The 20,275-nt window shown below is 56.4% G+C and overlaps 1 protein-coding gene across 7 annotated transcripts in view; it reads right to left on the minus strand.

The window, feature by feature from the left end:
* The window catches only part of PITPNM2 (phosphatidylinositol transfer protein membrane associated 2), a 143,187-nt gene that overhangs the window by 62,339 nt on the left and 60,573 nt on the right, over positions 1-20,275 (minus strand). For 3 of the 7 annotated variants that reach the window (XR_009697428.1, XM_061170406.1, XM_061170410.1), the window contains 2 exons: positions 17,784-17,843; positions 16,829-17,076 (listed from right to left, as the gene is read on the minus strand). The exons of 1 other annotated variant lie outside the window; for it this stretch is intronic. The gene's annotated coding sequence lies outside the window, so the exon portion shown is untranslated. Of the gene's footprint in view, positions 1-16,828; positions 17,077-17,783; positions 17,844-20,275 lie in introns of those variants that run through there. 3 more of the 7 variants (XM_061170407.1, XM_061170411.1, XM_061170408.1) reach the window with 1 other exon arrangement.

Consider the following 20,275-nt stretch of genomic DNA (forward strand, 5'->3'; position numbering starts at 1 on the left):
CAATAAAGATGTGTTCTATCACCCACGGTGATCATAAAAATATCTACCCGCTGGGCACTGCCAGTGGTGCTGGCTGGGGTCCTGGAGGCCCCTGTGGGTGGCATCACTTTAGCTCCAGGAAAGGGACACTGGGAGGGACACTGGCGGGGGTGGGGGGACTGGGGGCAGAGGCTAATTGTAACCGGTACAAAAGTAGGCTTACTCTTGGGGCCAGATGCATTCAAGAATTCAGAACTCCCCGCACTTTAGATGCGTAATACTGCATGTTTCAGCAGCATCCAATAATCAAATCCGTGGACATTTCTGCAGTGAAATACATGAACATAGGATGCATAAGGGCTATAAATAGCCTCACTTGGACTATAAATAGCCTCACCTCGGTTCAGGCGCGAGTTTGCTGCCAAGTGAATTATGAAAAAGCGTTTGGTTTTCAGGGCTTGCTGGAGTTTGGAACTGAGGATAAGGGATTGCAGCTCTACACGTCAGTGTTTTTCACCACAAACTGGGGAAACAACTGTGCGTCAGCCCTGGTTCATCCCACAGCCGACGAGGTCCAGATGAGAGTCACATGTGCCCTGCCCCTAAAACCAGCCAGACCCTGACCCGGGGGACACAGCACAAGACCAGTCACAAAGCAAAAACAAATGCGCACACAAATAAACACACATGGCAATGCATACAAATATAATCACACCAGCCTTGGGCGCGGAGGCAAACGGTAACGCAAACCCGATCTGGGGATGGAACCCAGCCTGTGCAGCCCCCAGTGGCCACAGACACCTGCTCAGGCTAACCCCTGCCCGTGCTGATGCGCCTGAACCCGACAGAGGAGGGAGAGGCCGGAATGAGGTACAGGGCTGGGGCGTGGAGGCCAAGAGCTTCCCATTCTCTGGACCCTGGAAGGGCAGCAAAAGCACCAGGCAGCCTGGGAGCTGGTCCTGGCACTGCCATGTGGGAGCTGATGGCTTCAGATGGGTGGCCTGACCTTACTGAGCTGCAAAGTCAGAACAAACGGGCCTCCCGCGGTTCTTCAAGGAGTGGGAAGGCGCCCTTGGGGCCTGGTACTTGGGAAATACTTGCTGACTGTTCTGTGAAGTTGCTTCAATGTACGATATAAAAAGGGGGGGGTTGGGGGTGAGGGAGGTATACATTATGAGCTTGGGATTAGCAGATACAAACTACTATATATAAAATAGATAAACAGGGACTTCCCTGGTGGCGCAGTGGTTAAGAATCCACCTGCCAATGCAGGGAACACGGGTTCGAGCCCTGGTCCGGGAAGATCCCACATGCCGCAGAGCAACTAAGCCCATGCGCCACAACTACTGAGCCTGCGCTCTAGAGCCCGCGAGCCACAACTACCAAGCCCTCGTGCCACAACTACTGAAGCCCGCACGCCTAGAGCCCGTGCTCTGCAACAAGAGAAGCCACCACAATGAGAAGCCCACGCACCGCAACAAAGAGTAGACCCCGCTCGCCGCAACTAGAGAGAGCCCACGTGCAGTAATGAAGACCCAACACAGCCAAAAATAAATAAATAAAATAAATAAATTTATTTAAAAAAATAGATAAACAACAAGGTCCTACTGTATAGCACAGGGAAGTAAATTCAATATCTTGTAATAAACCATAATGGAAAAGAAAATGAAAAAGAATACATAGGGACTTCCCTGGTGGCACAGTGGTTAAGACTCCGTGCTCCCAATGCAGGGGGCCTGGGTTCAATCCCTGGTCAGGGAACTAGATCCCACATGCATTCCGCAAGTAAGAGTTCCCATGCCACAACTGAGGAGCCAGCGAGCCGTAACTAAGGAGCCCTCAAGCTGCCACTAAGGAGCCCGCCTGCCGCAACTAAGACCCGGTGCAACCAAATAAATAAATAAATTTAAAAAATATATATACAACTGTCATTTAAAAAAAAGAGAAAGAATATATATATATGTATAACTGAATCACTTTGCTGTACACCAGAAACTAATGCAACACTGTAAATCAACTCTACTTCAACAAATAAATAAATAAATAAGGGGGGTGTTAAAGGGGCGGCCCCTTCAGTTCCAGAGATGCCCTTATGACCTCATGGCTCTCTTTGAGGCCAAGCCTTAGTGTGTCTCTTCCTATACCAGGTTCCCTGGGTGAACACAGACAGAATCTTTGAGCTGCTGTGGCTGCCAAGGGCAGCCCCCATGAGACTAGGTTCATGGTCTGGAGAGGGAAGCCTAGAGCAGGGACGGGCTTACCCTGGAGGAGGGGGTGAGACATCACAGGCAGAACCCAGTTTTGAAGCCAGAGTGGGTTCCCATGGCGGCTCCACCCTCCACTGGGTCTTGGCAAGTTAAACTCTCTGAGCCTGAGTTCTCACATTTATAGAAGTCAGTCCAATGCCATGGACACCACCATAGGGTAGTCAGGGGGTATAAATTAAGAGACGATGAATGTAAAGTGCCCAGCACACAACACCCAAGGAACGGCAGCGGCTGCCATCAGTACCACGATGACGGAGATGGTGATGCTGGGACAGCCCTGCTAATGGAGGGCTTCCCTTTGAACTGTACCCTCACACTCAAAACAGTCAGGATTGGAAGAAATGACTCATCGCTATTGTTATCACCAACCTTCCCCCCATCGTTTGGGACCCCTGTCCCCACGACACGAGGCAGTAGACAGATGCGCTCTCCCCATCTCCAACTGGAAGACGGAAGCCAAGAGGCTGGCAGGGACTTGGTCAAGGTCAAACCAGGCAAGTCAGTCATAGGGAGGGAATGAGAAGCCCTGATTCCAGGCCAGGGCTACCCACCCAAGCAAGCAGCCCGAAGCTGGCAGCCCTCCGCAGCCTCTGGGCACTCCCGGGAGTAAGGCCATCTTAGGGGCACAGGGGTGTGAAGCAGCATCCGGTGGCCCAGGCTGGGGGAGGTGCAGGGCAGGTGAGCTCGAGGGGAGGTCAGGAAGAAGAGGGGATGGCTGGGGTACACGGAACTGAGTCATCTTAACTGGTCCAAGCCCACTGCACACAGTCTGGCTCTTCTATCTTTGGCGGGGAGCCTGGGGCTATTTTGGGAAGCGCTGCACACAGCCCGCCACTTCCCTGCCAGGCTGACTGGGTCAAAAACAAAACCAGCGCAGCAACCACCCCATGTCAACAGGGTGGGGAGTGAGGAGGCACTGAACAGCCCTGAACGGAACAGCAGGCGCGGGGGCGGCGGGGGCAGCAGGGGCGGCCACCATCCCCCCACCCTGCAAAAAATACAGTAAAACCAGGTGGTGAAACAAACAAACAAAGCTAGTGGGAGGCAGCAAGATGCGGTGGGGAAGACTAGCTTTGGAACAGACGGACCTAAGTTCGAATTTAAGCTTTGCCTTCGAGCAAGTCATTTAACCGCTCTGGGCCTCAGTTTACCCGTTTGTAGGAACATCACCCACCTCACTGGGTTAGGTGGGATTAAATAAGATGACACTGGGGCACTGGGCACCTCCTTCCAGAAGTGAACTCTGCCTCGGCCTGATATGTCTGGTCATCCCTCCAAGGCTGCTCAAAGCCCCCTCTGCTGGACAGCCCCCCACCTGCAGCCCCAGCTCACCCAGGGCATGTGCTCAGAAAACACCTGTGGACAGAATGAAAGGGGGAATAGGGCCGGCAGTAAAGAGTGGAGGCCCAAGGATGCAAACAGCCACTTGGGTTTTCGAAGGAGCTGAGGACCACAGGAGTGGTGGACACAGGTTATTACGTCTTTCTGACAGATGACAAGCAAGGGCTCAGAGAAGGGAAGCGACATGCCCAAGGTCAGCCAGTTCCACTGAGGGCTGAGGTTCTCAGCAAGCTGTGCCCTGATCTTTCTGGAGGAGAAAATGGGGGCCCAAGGGCAGGGAAGGCAGCATGGCTCGGAGAAGAAGGTACAGGTGGTGTAGGGCATTCTGGAATGATCATCTTTCCACTGGGGCCTGGGCTCAGCGGTCTGGAGCTAATTATGGATTAAGGGAGGTGGGAGCATATACTGGGAGTCCGACAGCCCAGTCAGACCGCTGGCCCTGTGCTTTTCTCATTAGACTCTCAAAAAGCCCCAGGGTTGGACTCACAATAGCCAAAAGATGGATACGATCCATGTGTCCATTGATGGATGAACTGATAAACAAATGTGGTCGATCCATACAATGGAATGTTTTTCAGCCTTAAAAAGGAAGGAAATTCTGACTCATGTTACAACATGGATGAACCTGGAAGACATGATGCTACATGAAATAAGCCAGACACAAAAGAACAAGTACTGTATGATTCCACATCTACGAGGCACCCAGGCAGATTCATAGAGACAGAAAGGAGAATGGTGGGTGCCAGGGGCTGGGGGAGAAGGGATGGGTTTAGTGTTTAATGGGGACATTTTCTGTTTGGTGGTGATGGTTGCACAATGTCAATGTACGTAACCACTGAACCGGACACTTAAATGGTTAAAATGGTAAATTTTGTTACGTGTATTTTAGCACAATTTTAAAATGAAACAGAAAAGGGAGAACAGCCCCAGAGCTGGGCACAGGGTTTTCTTCTGGGGGGACGAAAATGTTTTGGAACTAGACAGTAGTAGTGGTTGCACAACATCGTGAGTGTACTACATGCCACTGAATCGTATACTTTAAAACAGTTTTATGTTATGTGAATCTCATCTCAGTAAAAAAAATTTAACTGCTGAGTATGAGGCAGGTGGCTCCAGAGGACAGGCAGCCTGGGCGGGGCTGGGAACCAGCGGGGTTTTCATTACCGAGGCTATTCTCTCTGAGCAGGAGGGTCCGAGGGACATCACAGGTGTGGGAAGGGAGGCAGACAGGTGGCTGAGATGCCAGCAGCCAGGCAGCCATGCGGCATCTGGTCCCGGCAATGGGGAATGCTTGCATCTCGGGCACGGTGTCAAGGTCCCCTCCGTCACCCCTGGTTTCCAGAAGTCAGACACAGGAAGGGTTTCACACAGCAGCAGGATCCGTCTTTCCTTAGCTGATGGGGACGCAGGGCCCTTTGAGGGACAGGGACTTGCCCAAGGTCTGCAGGAGGTCAAGACGGGGCTGGACCTCATGTCCTCCAAAAACATCCAGCCCGGTGTACACGTAGTTGTCTGGAGACCAACATCACCCTCATGGCTGAGATGTGTTCAGTGCATCTTGTCTGGGACAGGCCCTGGACACAGAGGTGAAGGCTCTTGCAGGTGCCAAGCACCTAGATGACAACTCCACACTGTGCCCCGGGTGAAGTGCCCAGTGAGGGCTCGGTGCTCAGAGAGAGGCAGAGCCGGGGGCAGGCGCAGTGCCCAGCCGGCCATGGAAGAGGCTCCTGGGCTAAGCTGGCAGGATGTGGAGCTTCAGGACAGAGCAGGGGAGGGAGACCTGGCTGCAGAAGCCGACAGGGTGGGAGGGGCACAGGGAGGGGTGTCGGGCCTTGCAGAGGAGTTGACGCCAGCGCGTGAGGGCACCCCTCCCCCCCACAAACCCATAAACCAGCCAGAGGGAGGGTCCAGGGGTCCGGGGCTGGCTCTGCCACATCTCTTTGGCTGCCCTTGGGTGAGTCTCTGACCTGGACCCGTGGCTGTCGGATGGGGCCGTCAGTCCCTGACAAGCACAGGCTCGGAGTTCTCGGGATGGGGCTTGAATGCTCTCTGCAACATCAGCCCTGCAAGGGCCGCGAAAGCACCTCCCAGGACGGGACGCTCCCCACTACAAGGTCCTGTTGGACAGTTCTTACGCTTGAGCAGTCTGTCTCCCTGGGATTCAACCTGGCCCTGAGGCTGGCTCTTCACAGCCTCGTGCAGCTTTTCTTGCCCAGGACACCGTAAAGCAGGCGTCCAAATGGCACACCCTCTCCAGGGTAGCTGACCCCACGGCAACCACCTCCTGGGCTCTGGGCTCTGATTCTGTTCACAGAGGCAAAGCTGCCCTAGCTGACAACAGAGCCTGAGGCTGCTAAAAGCCCCAGATCTGTTTCCTGGAACCAGCTGCCAGCCCACTGCTGCCCCCGCCAGCTGAACAGACCTGCCCTTTACCTGGTGACACTCTGCCTGCTGGGTAGAGCGGGTGGGAGAGTGTCCCCCCCAAATTCATGTCCAGCTGGAACCTCAGAATGTGACCTTATTTGGAAATAGGGGCTTTGAGGGTGTAATTAGTTAAGGATCTCGAGAGGAGACCATCCTGGATTTAGGATGGACCCAAAATCCAGTGACGGGTGTCCTTATAAGGAGAGGACACAGAGATACACCCAGAGGAGACAACCATGTGGACACAGAGACAGAGATCAGAGAGATGCAGCCACAAGCCAAGGAACACCTGGGGCCACCAGAGCTGGAAGAAGCCAGGATGGATCCTCCCCTAGAGCCTTCAGAGGGAGCGTGGCCCTGCAGACACCTTGATTTCAGACTTCTGACCTCCAGAATGGTGAGACAACATACCTCTGTGGTTCTAAACCACCCAGCCTGAGGTCCTTTGTCACAGCAGCCCCTACACTAGTTCACTGGTTTGCAGCATCAGGAAACAGGACATAGCCTGAGCTGACCACATGGACATTAGCCAGCGTCCCCCTGCTCTGGGAGCGTTCAGGAGAAAAGGTAATGGCGTCCTGGCTGGGAGGGTGACACCAGCACTTGGCAGGACAGAGCAAGCCTGTCACCAGGCTCTCAAAAGGGCTGCAGCCCAATTAGCTAAGGTCACTTGAGGAGGCGGTGAGAAGCCCTTCTCCTTCTGCTATGAAGACACTCGAGGGGAAGTGGCTGCTGGACGTGGAGCCGCCCGGCCTCCCTGCTTTCCCCATGCCGGGGCCTGGACAGCCTGTTCTAGTCTCCCACACCTGGTCAGGCCAGACCAGCCTGCCTGAGTCCTCAGGTGCACCAGCCTCAAGCAAGCGGCCGGAAGCATTCCTTGGGTGAAGGCCTAACCCAGGCACTGCAGTTTCTCTGATGAGAAATGGTAGACCCCCACCCTGACCTTTGGCTCAGCATCCCCTACCTGTCTCATTGGGGGTGGGGAGCTGGCCAAGGCTTCTGGAAGCTTCGGAACCGAGACCAGGGTTCCCCTGGGATCCTGCCAGGTATGGGAGCTGAGACAGCTGAGCATCAGCAAACCCCTGGCTCTCCACCCTGCCAGCTCTGTGGACACTGCCATGTCAAGGGGCAAGGTTAGGGTCATCGCTCAAAGGGCTTCGCCATGGCCAAGTGCAGCATCTCTCCAACGGAGGCACAGGGATGAGCTGCTTTAGAAACGTCTCGTGAGCGTGTTCAAAATGCAGATTCCTGGCCCTCCCTCCAGGCCTACTGAATTAGAACCTCTGTGTGAGAGGCCCAGGACCCTGCATTTTATACAGGTTCCCCAAGGATACTGGGGAGCTCACCAGAGGATGCAAACACGTGGCCTGCTTTGACCTCTTCATGCAGGTGGAGAGAGCAGTCATAGGACAGGGCCTGCTTGGGGTCACACGGCAGAGCCAAAACTAGAACTTCCGTCCGCTGGCCTGGCTGGTGAGGGGACGCATGCCGGTGTCCCCTTGGGCTTGGAATCAGGTGACTGACCCTCTTGTGCTCAAAGAGCCCTTCGCCCAGGTGAGGATTCCGCACGGGCCCGGTCAGCTCCACGGGCACCTGGTGCTGACTCTCTCCAGCCATCATGTCACCCCCCCCCGCCCCCCACCGGCTTGCTTTTGAGCTCAGGCCCTGCGTCTTGCTCACAGCCATCTCCCCAGGGCCTGGCCAGAGCAGCTGCTCGATAAAGGCAGTCGCCTGGCAAATGTTTGTTAGGCAAATGATGTGAAGTCCAAACTCTGTCCCAGAGCTGCTGTCTGACCTCGGGCAGCTCACTCAACCCCTCTGCCCCTGCGTGAAAAGACTCTGGTCATCTGCCTCGGCCATTGCACAGGGCCGCAGCCAGACTCACCCGGTAAACCAGATGCAATATGCTTTGGAGACTGCAAAGCCACATCCGAGCATGCGTTCTGTACACTAGTAATTCACAACCATCAAGTTTGCACTGACTGACTGGCAGTGAGCTGAGAGTCCAGGGTAGCAAGACCCAGCCAGGAGCCTCTGCTGGTGGCCTGGGGCAACGGGAGAGAGCCCAGGGGCAGGTGAGCGCCACACACCCTCACCCCACCCCTGCAGTGAGGCAGGCAGATTCCAGAGGCTCTGCTGTCTCCTCCCAGCACGGCTCACTGCTCTCAGGGGTGTAAATCCCACCCTAGTGCCACACCCACCGTGGGGACGGGGCCCAGGCCCTGAACGTTATCAGGCGGCAGATAGAAGGTAGTGCTACCGAGGTCCAGGGAGCTGGACGAGGTAGGTCCCTGGCCCTCCGTGGGCCTCAGTTTCCCAGCTAAAGCAGAGGGGTTTGAGTGAGACCATCTCCAAGGGCCCTAGGACCGTGCAGGCAGTGGCTCTGCGCCCTGGGGCGCCCCCCACAGAAGGCGCTTGCTGTTGTCCAGCCCCCAAACCCCCTCGCCCCCCACAGAGACAGGCCTTGTGGAGCAGCCAGGTCGGGCAGCTCAGAGGAATGTGGCGCTTGCCAAGGCAGGAGCCCTCCCGCCGGCTGCCATACTCGAGTCCGCGTGGACTGCCACGCGGTCAGAGAGAAGCCCAGCTGCCCGTGGGACGGAAGCTCTTCTCCGAGGCGCACTGGGTAGAGCCTCTTCCTCAGGCTGCACATGAGGCCGCCTGCTTTCTAAATGACCTCACAGGACCAATCGGTTCTTCAGCCCGGACTGGTAGCGGGGACACCACTGAGGGCTCCGCATCGACATGACCCTTCATGCGTCGGCCCAACCTGGATCGACTGTGGGGCAAGAGGCAGCCCAAGAATGTTGTGATCCGCGCGGGCGCTGCACAGAAGGAACGTCACCATGTCACCAGCACGGCCCCTCCACAGCTGCAAAGGGGGGGGGGGCGGGTGGAGGGCTGCAGGGGCCAGTGCGGAGAGGAAGGGGGACCCTGTCCTGCCCCCAGAGCCACCCAGCCCAGCCCAGCGTGGCTCTGGGGGACTCAGGAAAGCCCCTCTGGGTCTCTGTGCCAGTTGCCCCGTCTTCTGGGCCTGACCTGGAATCCCAGTGTGCCATCTGCTGCCCGGGAGGGCAGAGGGCTGCGGGCAGCCGTCAAGCTGGGCTCTTACCTCCAGACCGAAGCTGCTGGGCGATGATTCAAGTATAAATTCTGGCCCCTGCTCTTTTCTGGGTCCAGGGGAGGCCCCTCCTCGGCACTGTGGCCACATCCAGCTCCAGCAGTGAGATACACCTCTGGGCCTTGGTTTCCCCGACAGCAACACTGCTGTGCCATGTGCCCTCAGGTGGCTGGCAGGGCCCAGGCCTTCGTCTTCTAGGCCACAGGCAGCTTAGTGACCACACCTCTGATGGAAGGTCCCGCTGGCCATGACACAGCACTGGCTCTCCAAACATTTGGGAACATGTAAAGCAGCAGCTGGCCTGGCCCTGATCCTAGGACGACCTTTGGTACAGAGTGGCCATTTGAAACGAATTCTTTTCTTAAGTCCTACCCTGGAGGACAGCCCTATAAAGCAATCACCCGCATCATCTCGCTCCTTCTACGGGTCCGTTCTCAGCCAGCGCCCGCAGCGGGAGGATCACCCCTGTCCTGCACGGGGCGAAACTCAGGCTCACGGGGTTGAGGGCTTCTGCAGGTCACATGGCCAGGACTCAACCCCGGGTCCACGTGGCTAATAAGTTCTGCTCTTCCTGCCACCCCAAGGGCAGCCTCCACCTTCCAGTCTCCCCATCCCAGGAACCCGGAATCCAGACGAAGGACTTCAGCCACGCAATTAGCAGGGGCCCAGCGGGCAAATGAAACCAGGTAGCCAGAGTGTTTTAAATGCCCCGTTCCCGGCTCCCTGTCTGTGCAGCCTGCCGCAGCCCTGACAAAGCCTGGTCACAGCTACACGCGGGGATAATGGTGTGTCCACACCTCGAAAGCTGTGAAGTGCTTGACAAGGCACAGGGTGACAGGCAGAGTGAGAAGCCGCCTGGGACCGCGGTGCTCTGCCCGCACCCTCTGTAACCCTGCTATGCAGACCAGGAAACTGAGGCTCGGAGAGGTCAAGGGAGTTCTCTGAGGTCTCACACCCGGGCTGATGGCAGAGTGGGGACAGGACAAGTGGCTCTGACTTGTTTCCGCCTCCGTGTTCCCCCAGCGCGGTGGGCACCCGAGGGTGTGAGATTGCCCCGAACTCCCCCTGGGTGCTGCCTGCTGTCCTCCCTGCGACCCTCTGAGCTGCTTTCAGAGAGGAGAGGGGGACCCGGTGAGGAATGCTCTTCTCGCTACGGCAGCAAGGTGAAACTGGAGCGGAGCCCGCTCGGGCGCCGGGCTCGGGTGCCACCATGCTCGCTTTGTCGGGGAGACGATCGAGGCTGGGGTGGCCCACAGGAAGCAGAGCCGGAACTCCCAGCAACCACGCAAGGATTTACCGAAAGGGGCTCTCAGGAGCCCGGGGGGCAGCAGAAGGCCACAAGGCTGACAGCACGGGAGGGTATGCTGCTGCTTGGACCAAAACTAAACCAGCGCCCCTCAAGAAACCATCAACTTTCTCCAGGCCTGGGGCAGGCAGCAGGCTCTGTCCTCTGGAAGAAGAGACTCAGGCCCCAGGGAAGGCCTCACCAAGCTCAGGGAGCGAGCTGGGGAGGAGCTTGACCTCGGAGGCCCTTGTGTCCAGGGAGAGCCCTGCCTCAAGAGAGTCTGGCCTGGCCATGACCTGAAAGGGTCACTACAATAGCTCCTTCTCCCCTGCAGGGCGGGCCGGTCATCGGTTTTGTTCACGTGGCTTCTTGTGGGCTCCTTAAGGTACAAACCCTCCTCTGTTATATCACTGCTGTGTTCACCTTTGGGGAAAAGCCCTCAAACACCTGTCTTTTTTCTTTCTTTCACATAATCTCGAATTTACAGAAAAGTTGCAAAGATAACATAAGAACTCTCAGATTCTCTCTGCCCAGAATCGCTGTTTAAATCATTTACTTTACCAATGGTGCACTCTCTCTTTGCATATCTATATGCATGTATCTATATACTCCAAACCTTGCAGTCTTTTCTGAGCCATTGGACAGTAAGGTACCGGGATATCTAAATGCATGATAACAAATCCTGATGCCAATTCGGGGGTTCATTGCCAAGCACCCTCACACCTGCCTCCTCCAGGCTGAGGTGCATGAAGTAGCTGGTGCTATCTCCAGGTTACAGATGAGGAAACTGAGGCACAGTGTCCAGGGGTACGTGGCCCTCCTTCTACACCGAGCCACCCACACCTAAGTTCTCAGCATAAAACACACAGGCCCATTCTGCAGACTGTCTTCCTGATGACAAGACGATGTCTTAATTTTTTGTTTTCTTTTTGGCCGCGCCATGCGGCATGCGGGATCTTAGTTCCCCGACCAGGGATCGAACCCGTGCCCCCTGCAGTGGAAGCGTGGAGTCCTAACCACTGGACCGCCAGGGAAGGCCTTAGATGATGTCTTAATTTTTAAAAGAAAGTGAGCCAGGTTGCCCCCACAGGGGAACACAGACGGATCAGGACCCAATCAAGATTGTCTACAGTGCAGCAGGCGGGAGTGGAGGGCTGGGGTGGGCGCCAGCGAGGGACTCCCCACTCCAACCAGGGCCGTCGCCTCCTTCAGCGCCTGCCCTCTGCTTCTTTCCTTTTCTCTCCTCAGACAACTGGGATGGAGGGACTACTCCCTGGAGGGAAGGACTGGGTCTCCCCTTCATCCCAAAGCCCGGTGGCATGGGGCCCAATGCAGAGCAGGCTGCATGTGTAACTGATGAATGAATGAATGAGTCAGAGATCTGAGTTCTGGTTCTGCCACAGGGTGGGCTACTCAACTGCTCTGAGACTCAGTTTCCTCATATGTAAAATGGGACAACACCAAGCACTTCTAAAGTGGTTGCAAATTGTTAAATTAGATGAGATTTGTGAAGGCGCCGGTGAGGTGGGTGTTAAGATCCCAGTTCAGAGTTTGATCAGGGAAACAAACAAGACAATGGGGAGAAATGGAAAGCAAAGCTGAAGATGCCCAAATATGAACAACGTGGGGAAGGCACACACACACACACACGCATGCACACACGGCCTCGCAGCTCAGCACCTCTGAAGCTTAGCAGTCTCTCTCTAACGACCCCCCTTTCTTTCGGCTTGAGACCCTCAGCAGCCCAGGATGAAAAGCTGGCACCCAGGGCTTCCTCTGCAGACACAAATGTGCTAAAGTCTGTAACACCTGACAACGTAGCAGAGCCTGGGGGGGTTGTGGAAAAGAGGAACAGTAAGAGAGGGAGGCAGCTCTTTCCAGAAGTGGACACGAATGATCTGTCTCACTCAGGTAAGACACAGAGCTAAAAAGCAATGCATAAAAAGGACAGCTCTTGATCTTATCAGTACCGGGAACTGTTTATAGGAGATCACGTTATCAAGGGCAGAATGCCAGCTGGTACATGCACCCCTGATGGCAAAAGGGAAAACCGTATCTGTGTGTGTGTGAGTGTGCATGTGTGTGACTGCATATATGTGTGTATTCAGGGACGTCGCACAGCAGACCAGGAGAATTTAACGTTCACGAGCTTCTGTTCTCCTGCACGATTTCTTAAGCCATTTGTGCAAAAAGATGAAGTGCCACCCCTAGGAGATTTTCTCAGTCTGGGCAACAGGGCTGGGCTGGGGCAAAGGCTCAGCCTCCCAAGGCAGTCGTGGTCCCAAGTCCTAGAGTCCCTGATGCTGAGCCAGCACCGCCTGTCCCACCCGACACAGCCTGGGTGGGGGACGCCAGCGCACAGGGGAAGACAAACCAAACTTTCCCTGTGGAGCTTTACGGGCTTCGCGAGGTTTGTCCGAACCACCGGGCTTCCCACCGAGTCCGCCCCTGAATCCCGGTGCCCCCGTCGAATTAAAGAAGAGAGAGCCACTCACCGCCTGAAAGCCAGCCAACACGGCGACTATTCCACTTTTCCTGGAATGAGCTTTCCACACTTTCGGCGGCTGGAGCCATCGGCAGCCAGGGCTCCCACCTCTCCGACCTGCTCTCACACCCTCTGCGGCTCTTTACGATGCTTTCAAGTAAGGCACCGCTATGTGAAATCGCACTAAGAAAGAAGGCTGGCTCCTGGTGCCGGAGGACACAGGAGGGGGGGGGGAGGCTGGGAGGGGGGGTGGAGGCTGGCACGGAGCACTCAGGATTCACTTTGGATGAAAGCGGGCGGGTTGGCGGAGCCTTGCCTCCCTCCCCCTCCATCGCCAGCCCTGCTCTGCCATCCTTCCGACTTGCCGGCTTGCTGATTAAACACACACGTGGATTGCCAAAGCAACCCGCACCCTGGACGCCCATGGAAGAGCCCGGGGGGCAGAGTAACCCCAGCTGCAGCCACCTCCCGTGGAGGCTGGGAGCAAAGCTGAGAACGAATGCTGCCACTCACGGGGCTGACCTTTTACGTGTCACATCAGATTTTCCGTTCGCCAGCAAACCAAAACCAAACCAAGCCCAACCAGCACACCGCCTCCCCACCCATCGCACAACTCGTAAACCCATCAGAATTTACGGCAAACCAACCAGAATCCAGACACGGCTAATGTCATTAAGAAGCCTGCACAGCGCCCAGATGCCAGGAGGGTCTCAGTGACAGACGCCAGCCTCAAAGCAAAGGAAAAGCAAGACACAGCACAGATGCTGCAGACACAAAAGCATTTTCATCCTGCCCAACAGGAACCGATCTGATTATCAAAGGGAAGCACCAAGGACTCAGAGTCTAAGGCGGCTTTAGTGAAACAGGGCTTTGGGAGATGAACAAATGTAGTTTAAACAGACCTGACCACAGACCCAGACCGGGGGGGGGTGGGGGGGGGGCCTGCCTTGGGCCGTCTGTTTTTAAAGCAATCTGCCAGAGATAATGCTGAAAACAAATGCATAATCCAATCAGAAGCCTGACTCTGAGACACATGCCTGAATGTCTAGACTCCCTGCCATTTCAGCCCCCGAGGCGGGGACCACGTTCAGAGCTGACTTGTTTTCCCCCAATACCTGAACCAAACTTTCAAGTTTCCCTGTGAGTCACTGGTGTTCACTTTCTATTTAAAGATCACACAGGGCTTCCTCTCAAGCACCATTCAAACCCATGGCTTCTAAGAACTGGGTGCTAAATCCGTTTTCCTCGGGCCTCACTTTCCATCAACATAGATGTTCTAGTTGACAGCGAGGGGTTCTTTTTTCCATCATCTACTGCCAGAGGCAGAGGTAATGGGAGTGGCACGGATCCTGAGAATGCCCCTGGGACGGGCAGCTGATGAATTAACCTCATTGATTCCTTCCAGGAGAGCCATGCAGAAGCCGTCCTGAACGCCATGGCTGGAGATGGGGTAGACACAAGGGAAAATCTCGACCCACTGGGCAGCGGTCTCAGGATCCTGTCTGAACCAAACTCTGCTGAGGGGCTGTCCCAGACAGATGGTGGTGCCACCACAGCCAGGCTGCCAGGACCCCCTCTGCCGGGAACCAGCCAGAGGCTGATCTTCACTACACCATCTTCTCGGAGATGCTTGGTTACGGGGACAAAACATTTCCCTACTGAACTCCATTTTCAGGCGAGAAAGGATTAGATGGAGAAACCTGTACCCAGCCGTCGACACTCGCTAGACCTGCCCCATCTGGCGTGCACGTGCATGCCCCTAAATTCCCTTCCCTTCCCCCTGGTCAGACCACGGCCCAGGAAAGCAGACTGCTCATGCCGTGTAGCAATTAGGCTGAAAAATGGAAGAGCAACGGACAGCCACAGACCCAAGCAACAGGAGTCAGGGGTGGGCTTCTCACAGCCACCCTGGAGGAAAGACCCCACACACACCCAAACTCTGCTGTGTCCCCTCTGAGCTCTGAGTCAGGCCATGCCTCTCCCTCCCTCTCTCCCTCCATCCCAGCTACTCCAGGGAAAACAGCAGCCCACGTGACCAGGACAGAGCCTGCCTTGCTAATAAACCCGTCCTAAGGCTCTGACAGTTTTAGCAGAAAATTACCTTTCAGGAAGAAAATGTAAGGAAGGGGAAGAGGGGAGACAAAGTGTTAGAGCTGGGAGCCACACGCCACAGGAGCCGGCCTGGGGCTGGTCCAGCAGCCCCCCATGTCTGCGGAGGTCCCCCAAGCTCCCCATGCTGATGGCCTCAGGGAGCCGCCCCTGGCACGCAGCTCTGCCGGCAACTCATGCCTGGAGACGGGAGGGCGCCTCGGAGACAGAGGGACGGACGGATGGACAGATAGACGGATGGACGGAGGAGCCGCGAGCCCGGCAGGGACGAAGGAGGAAGGGAAGCCAAGAGGAAGGGGTGGGGAGAGAGGAGAGGGAGGGAGGGAAGAGGGAGAATTGATTCTGTCTCCTCCACTGGGACCACTGAGCTAAGTTGCCATGGAGAAAGGGGAGCCGCTGGCAGAGCCTGAGGCGGGTGGAGGAACCTTATGCCAGAGGGAAGGCGTCAGCTCGGAGCCACTCCCCACACTCCTGGCGCAGCCTCCACCAAACCAGGCCTTCTGGGCCTGAGGCGGCCAGACTGGGAGGGGAACTGGCCTGACCCAGTGGGGCAAACAGCAGCAGTTCTCTGCCCCCTGGAGGAGCGGGGGTGAGGGGGCAGGAGGTTCAGGTCTTCCTCGCCAGGCTCACTGGCGCTCCCGCCCCTCATCTCACACCATGCCGCCAGCCCAGCCAGACTCCCCGGGGACTGAGGGGACCAGAGCCTCTCCCAACGGCCTGGGTACCACCTGGGGCCCTGGTGTTTGGGGAGGCATTCTGACCTCCACCTGCCTCCCCGTTTCTAAAAATTAGAGTCTCCAGACCCCGAGTCACATTTCCCACCCTCAGTGATGAGGGGACGTCCAACTAGGGAAGGACCTCGATGCACAGAACCTCCTACGCAGGAAGTGGAGGAGAAGGACGAAGGGAGTGAGCCCTCCTGGGTGGACGGCCCCTGAAGGCTCCGTGGCCCTGGCTCCCTGCGGTTCTCCCACGCTGGGCTGGCTCTCCCACCTGCCTGCGCCAGCCCTGCCGCGGCTCCTGTCCACGACCCCAGCGCCAGGACTGGCCGTTGCTGCTGGCCCTGCACCTACTCCAAGCTGCAGGAATGGGGCCAGGGAGGCCTGGGCTGGGGTCTCCGCTCCTCCTCTTGGAGACAACATGACAGGGGCGCATCCAGGCCCACCTCTGGGCCCCCACTCCTGATCTCAAATGGGCACAACCCCGCCATCTCCCAACCTGGACACCAAAACAGCAGGGGCCGGTGATGGGGCGTGGACACCATCTCAGGAACGTTGTCTCCTCAGGGGGACGGAAGCATGGCAGGCACAGCACCCATCGTCCCACCTCCCCTCGCTCCCCACGGTCGGGACAGAGGCCCCGGAAAGGCTGAAGCCAACGCAGAGGCCAAGGCCTTGCAGCTCTGACACAGGAAGACTTCAGGGCGGACCCCCTGGAGTCCTATCTCTGAATGCCATGACCTGGGAAACATTTTTCTCTTCACAATCCTCTTCTCACTTTCCCCCTCGACGCTTTGTTATGAAAAGGCTCACACGAACAGCAAAGCTGAACACATTTCCTGATGAACATCCACATGCACCACCTAGGTCCTACCATTTCCTCTCAATTTAATGTGGCAAAACACCTATAAAATTGACCATTTTTGCCATTTTAAAGTACACAGTTCAGAAGCATGGAGTGCATTCATGGTGCTGTGCCACCGTCACCTCTAATTCCAGAACATTTTCATCACCCCCAAACCTGATAGGCACTCACTCCCCATCCCGCCTCCCCCCAGCCCCGGGCAACCACCAGTCTGCTTTCTGTCTCTGTGGATTTACCTGTTCTGGACAGTTCATATCAATGGGATCATCCAGTCTGTGGCCTTTTGTGTGCGGCCTCTTTCACTTTGCATCATGTTCTCGAGGTTCGTCCACTTTGTAGCCTGGGTCAGTGCTTCATTCCTCTTTATGGCTGAATCATAGCATCGGATTCATCGGACACGTGGGTTGTTTCCAGCTTTTGGCGATCGTTTTCTTACTTTTAGAATGAGTTTTTCAGAGTCCAGTGATGTTTCCTGAAGCCTCTCCTGTGGGATTTGGGATTCGGTCTCAAAGGTGCAGCCCCGGAGGCCCCAAACAGAATGTTAATCCTTGTTTGGCCTTTTCATTAAAGCATTGCTCCCCATTGGGTAATCGAGCCTGCGGGGGGCTCCGCCTGGCCCTGGGGACGGAAGCAGAGGTCCCAGAGCATGTGTGTGGCCAGCGAGTGGGCTCTGGGCTCCTCTGCCCCAAGAAGCAGCCCTCTGGGCAGCAGGACACTTGTGCACACGGACCCCGTATCCACGCTCTGAGACTTCGACGCACCCAGGTTTGAGTACACTCCCTGGGGGCCTGACTAGCAAGCCATTTCCCCTCTCTGAGCCTCAGCTTCTCCATCTGTAAAAGGCGGGCAACAGTCTCTACCTCTTGGGGTTGCTCTAGAGATGAGACTGGCGCTGCCCCATGGAACTTTCTGGGTTGACGGATGTGTTCTACGCCTGGCTGTCCAGTACGGCCGCCACTAGCCCATGGGCTACTGAGCACCTGAAATGTGACTAGTGTGATTGGACAATGGAATTTTAAATTTTATTTCACTTTAATTTAAAATTAAAATTAAGAAGTCACACGGGGCTGGTGGTGATCACCCTGGACAGAGCAGCTCTAAGCACTTAATGGGATGGGAAGGTAGGACACGGTCCAAGCCCAGCACCTAGCTCCTCCGTCTTTTCCTTCATCCCTTCCTCTCCCTACTTACCCCATGGTGTCTGGGCAGTGGAGCGAGCTTCTGTCTGCAGCCTGGCCCCCAAGGCTCCCTCTAAAAGGACAGAGGGTGGGCAGTTGGGCTCTCAGGGAACAAAACAGGCGCCAGCTGGCGAGTGGACGTGGTGGACTCCATAATGACGTAGGTCCCTGAACCGCTAACCTCTCCTCCTGCCCCTATTGGCCCTAGACCCCTATTCTAGAACCCCATCTCCTGCCGTTTCCCCCAGCAACTCCTGAGGTCATCCCTAGAATGTCCGGGCAGGAGATGAAGGATTGGAAGAGACCCTCCCCCGATTCCTAAAGTGGCAGCAGTGGACCCCCGTGGGGTTGTGCAGGGGTTTCGTGGTCTCGGGCTGTGCTGTCTCGGGTCCTCAGGGACACCTTCCCACGTGCACAAAGCTGTTCTCACAGCCTTGTGCCCTGGCACAGCGGCTGCACTAGAATCCAAACCTCACTTTGCAGATGCAGAAACCCAGACTCAGCTGGAAGAGCACACGGCAAGGCGGGAGGAGTTGGGGCTGAAGCCCAGGCCCCCAACTCCCCCCAGCCTGGCTGGCATGGGCCTCCTGAGAGGCAGGAGACTCTGGAACAGGCCCGGGTAGGAGGGGGCCCCCAGCACTTGACCCCGTGCCAGGGCAGGTCAAGGGCCCGGGGGACGGCTGTGTGGCTTCAAAGCCAGAACTGAAGCCTGGCCAAGCCATCCCACTGCTGTTCCCTCACCCACCCCAACCCGTCCCAAGTCGGAGAGAAGTAACATCTCGGGGGTGGCAGTGGGGACTCCAGAAAGACTTAAACACAACCACAAACAACCATAACTCCGGTTGTGCTCTGAGCCCACCAACAGGTATGGGTCACCCAGAGCTGGGAACGGCTGCCAAGGACCGGGGGCCCAGCTGGCTCCCCCTCACCCTGCAAAGCCTTCTCTTAGCTTCCCGCATGCCCCTGCCTCCCCGACAGGATGGCCAGAGGGATCCCCTTCAAACCTGTGCCCTGAAGTCACCTGGTCTCACCCCACTCACAGGGGAAGGCCTGGAGGCCCTGCCCTGCCTGCCTCGGGGCATCTGTACCCACGCACCCTCTGCCCAGAGCCGCCTCCCCCGTAGCCTCGGCTCTGGGACCCTCCTCAACCCCCTTACTTATTTCAAACTCAGCCCCAGACCCGGCACTCCCCTGACTTTCCCATTTACTTCATAGCTTTGATCCTCATCTAATATACCATGGGGCTTTTCTTCCTTCTTTTATTTTTATTTTTTGAATTGTGGTAAGATACACATAACATCAAACTTACCATCTCAATCATTTTTTTTTTCAATCATTTTTAAGTGTACAGTTCCGTGGCATGAAGGACATTCACACTGTTGTGCAGCCATCACCACCGTCCATCTCCAGGACTTCATCTTGTAAAACTGGAACTCTGTCCCCATTAAACCCTGACTCCCCATTCCACCCTCCCACCGGTCCCTGGCACCCACCACTCTACTTTGAACTTAACTGCTTTAGGCACCTCATATAAGTGGAATCATGCAGTATCTGTCCTTTTGTGTCTGGCTTATTTTACACCGTGTAACACCTTTCAGGTTCACCCATGGTGTAGCACGTTCTTTTTTTAAAGTTGTCTTTCCCACTGGAATGGAGGCTTCATGGGGGCAGGGATTTTGGTAGGGTTGTTTTCACTGCTGTATCCCCAGGGTCTAGAAGACAGCCTGGCACCCAGCAGGCACTGAACGAGTCTTTGGAATGAATGAATGAGCGCGTGAGTGAATGAATGAAGACTTTGTAGAGGACAGTACTCCACCACACAGGTCTGGGTCTGCCCCTCCCCCCCACTGTGGACCAACTCCCAGCGATGGTGGCCCCGCCCCATGGCTTTAGACCCCTGCCCTGGAGTCCCAGGCCCACCGTCCCAAGGGGTGACCACACTCAGCGCCCGCAGGACCCCCCCACTTGATGGTGGGCTTTCCCCCAGACATGGCACATCCACGGGAAGATTATTACAGGGACAGACAGGGTCCCCAGCCGTGGATGTGACAATGTGCCTTGGAGCCTCACAGTGGCGCTGTGGGCAGTGAGGAAGGATAGAGGAGGGAAAGGGCCCAGACACCCAGATTCCCCCAACGTGGGGAGGCCAGCACAGGCAGGGGTTCGGGAGACCTGGCCTAGACCTAGCCACTGCTCAGAGCGGGGCTCACACCCAGGTGGTCCCTCGCCTTCCACCTTCTCCACATCCTGCCTGGCTACTTGTTTTACTCTCTGAGAACTTGCTTTACTCCTGTTTCTGGGCTAGACGAGCTCAGAAAATCAAAGTAAGGCATAAGGTGGACCCCTTGCGCACACGCAGCAAGCCTGAAGGGGCACCAGCACTCCAGCCAGGCCGGCCAGCGCGTGGGAGAGGCAGGGGTCTCACCCCTCACCAGACTTGGGCAGGAGGTGTCCACGGAGAGGGCAGTGGCTGAGGGCCCACAGCGAGGCCTCAGCGCCCAGCCA

The sequence above is a fragment of the Eubalaena glacialis genome, chromosome 15 (genome assembly GCF_028564815.1).
Source record: "Eubalaena glacialis isolate mEubGla1 chromosome 15, mEubGla1.1.hap2.+ XY, whole genome shotgun sequence".
Taxonomy (NCBI): domain Eukaryota; kingdom Metazoa; phylum Chordata; class Mammalia; order Artiodactyla; family Balaenidae; genus Eubalaena; species Eubalaena glacialis.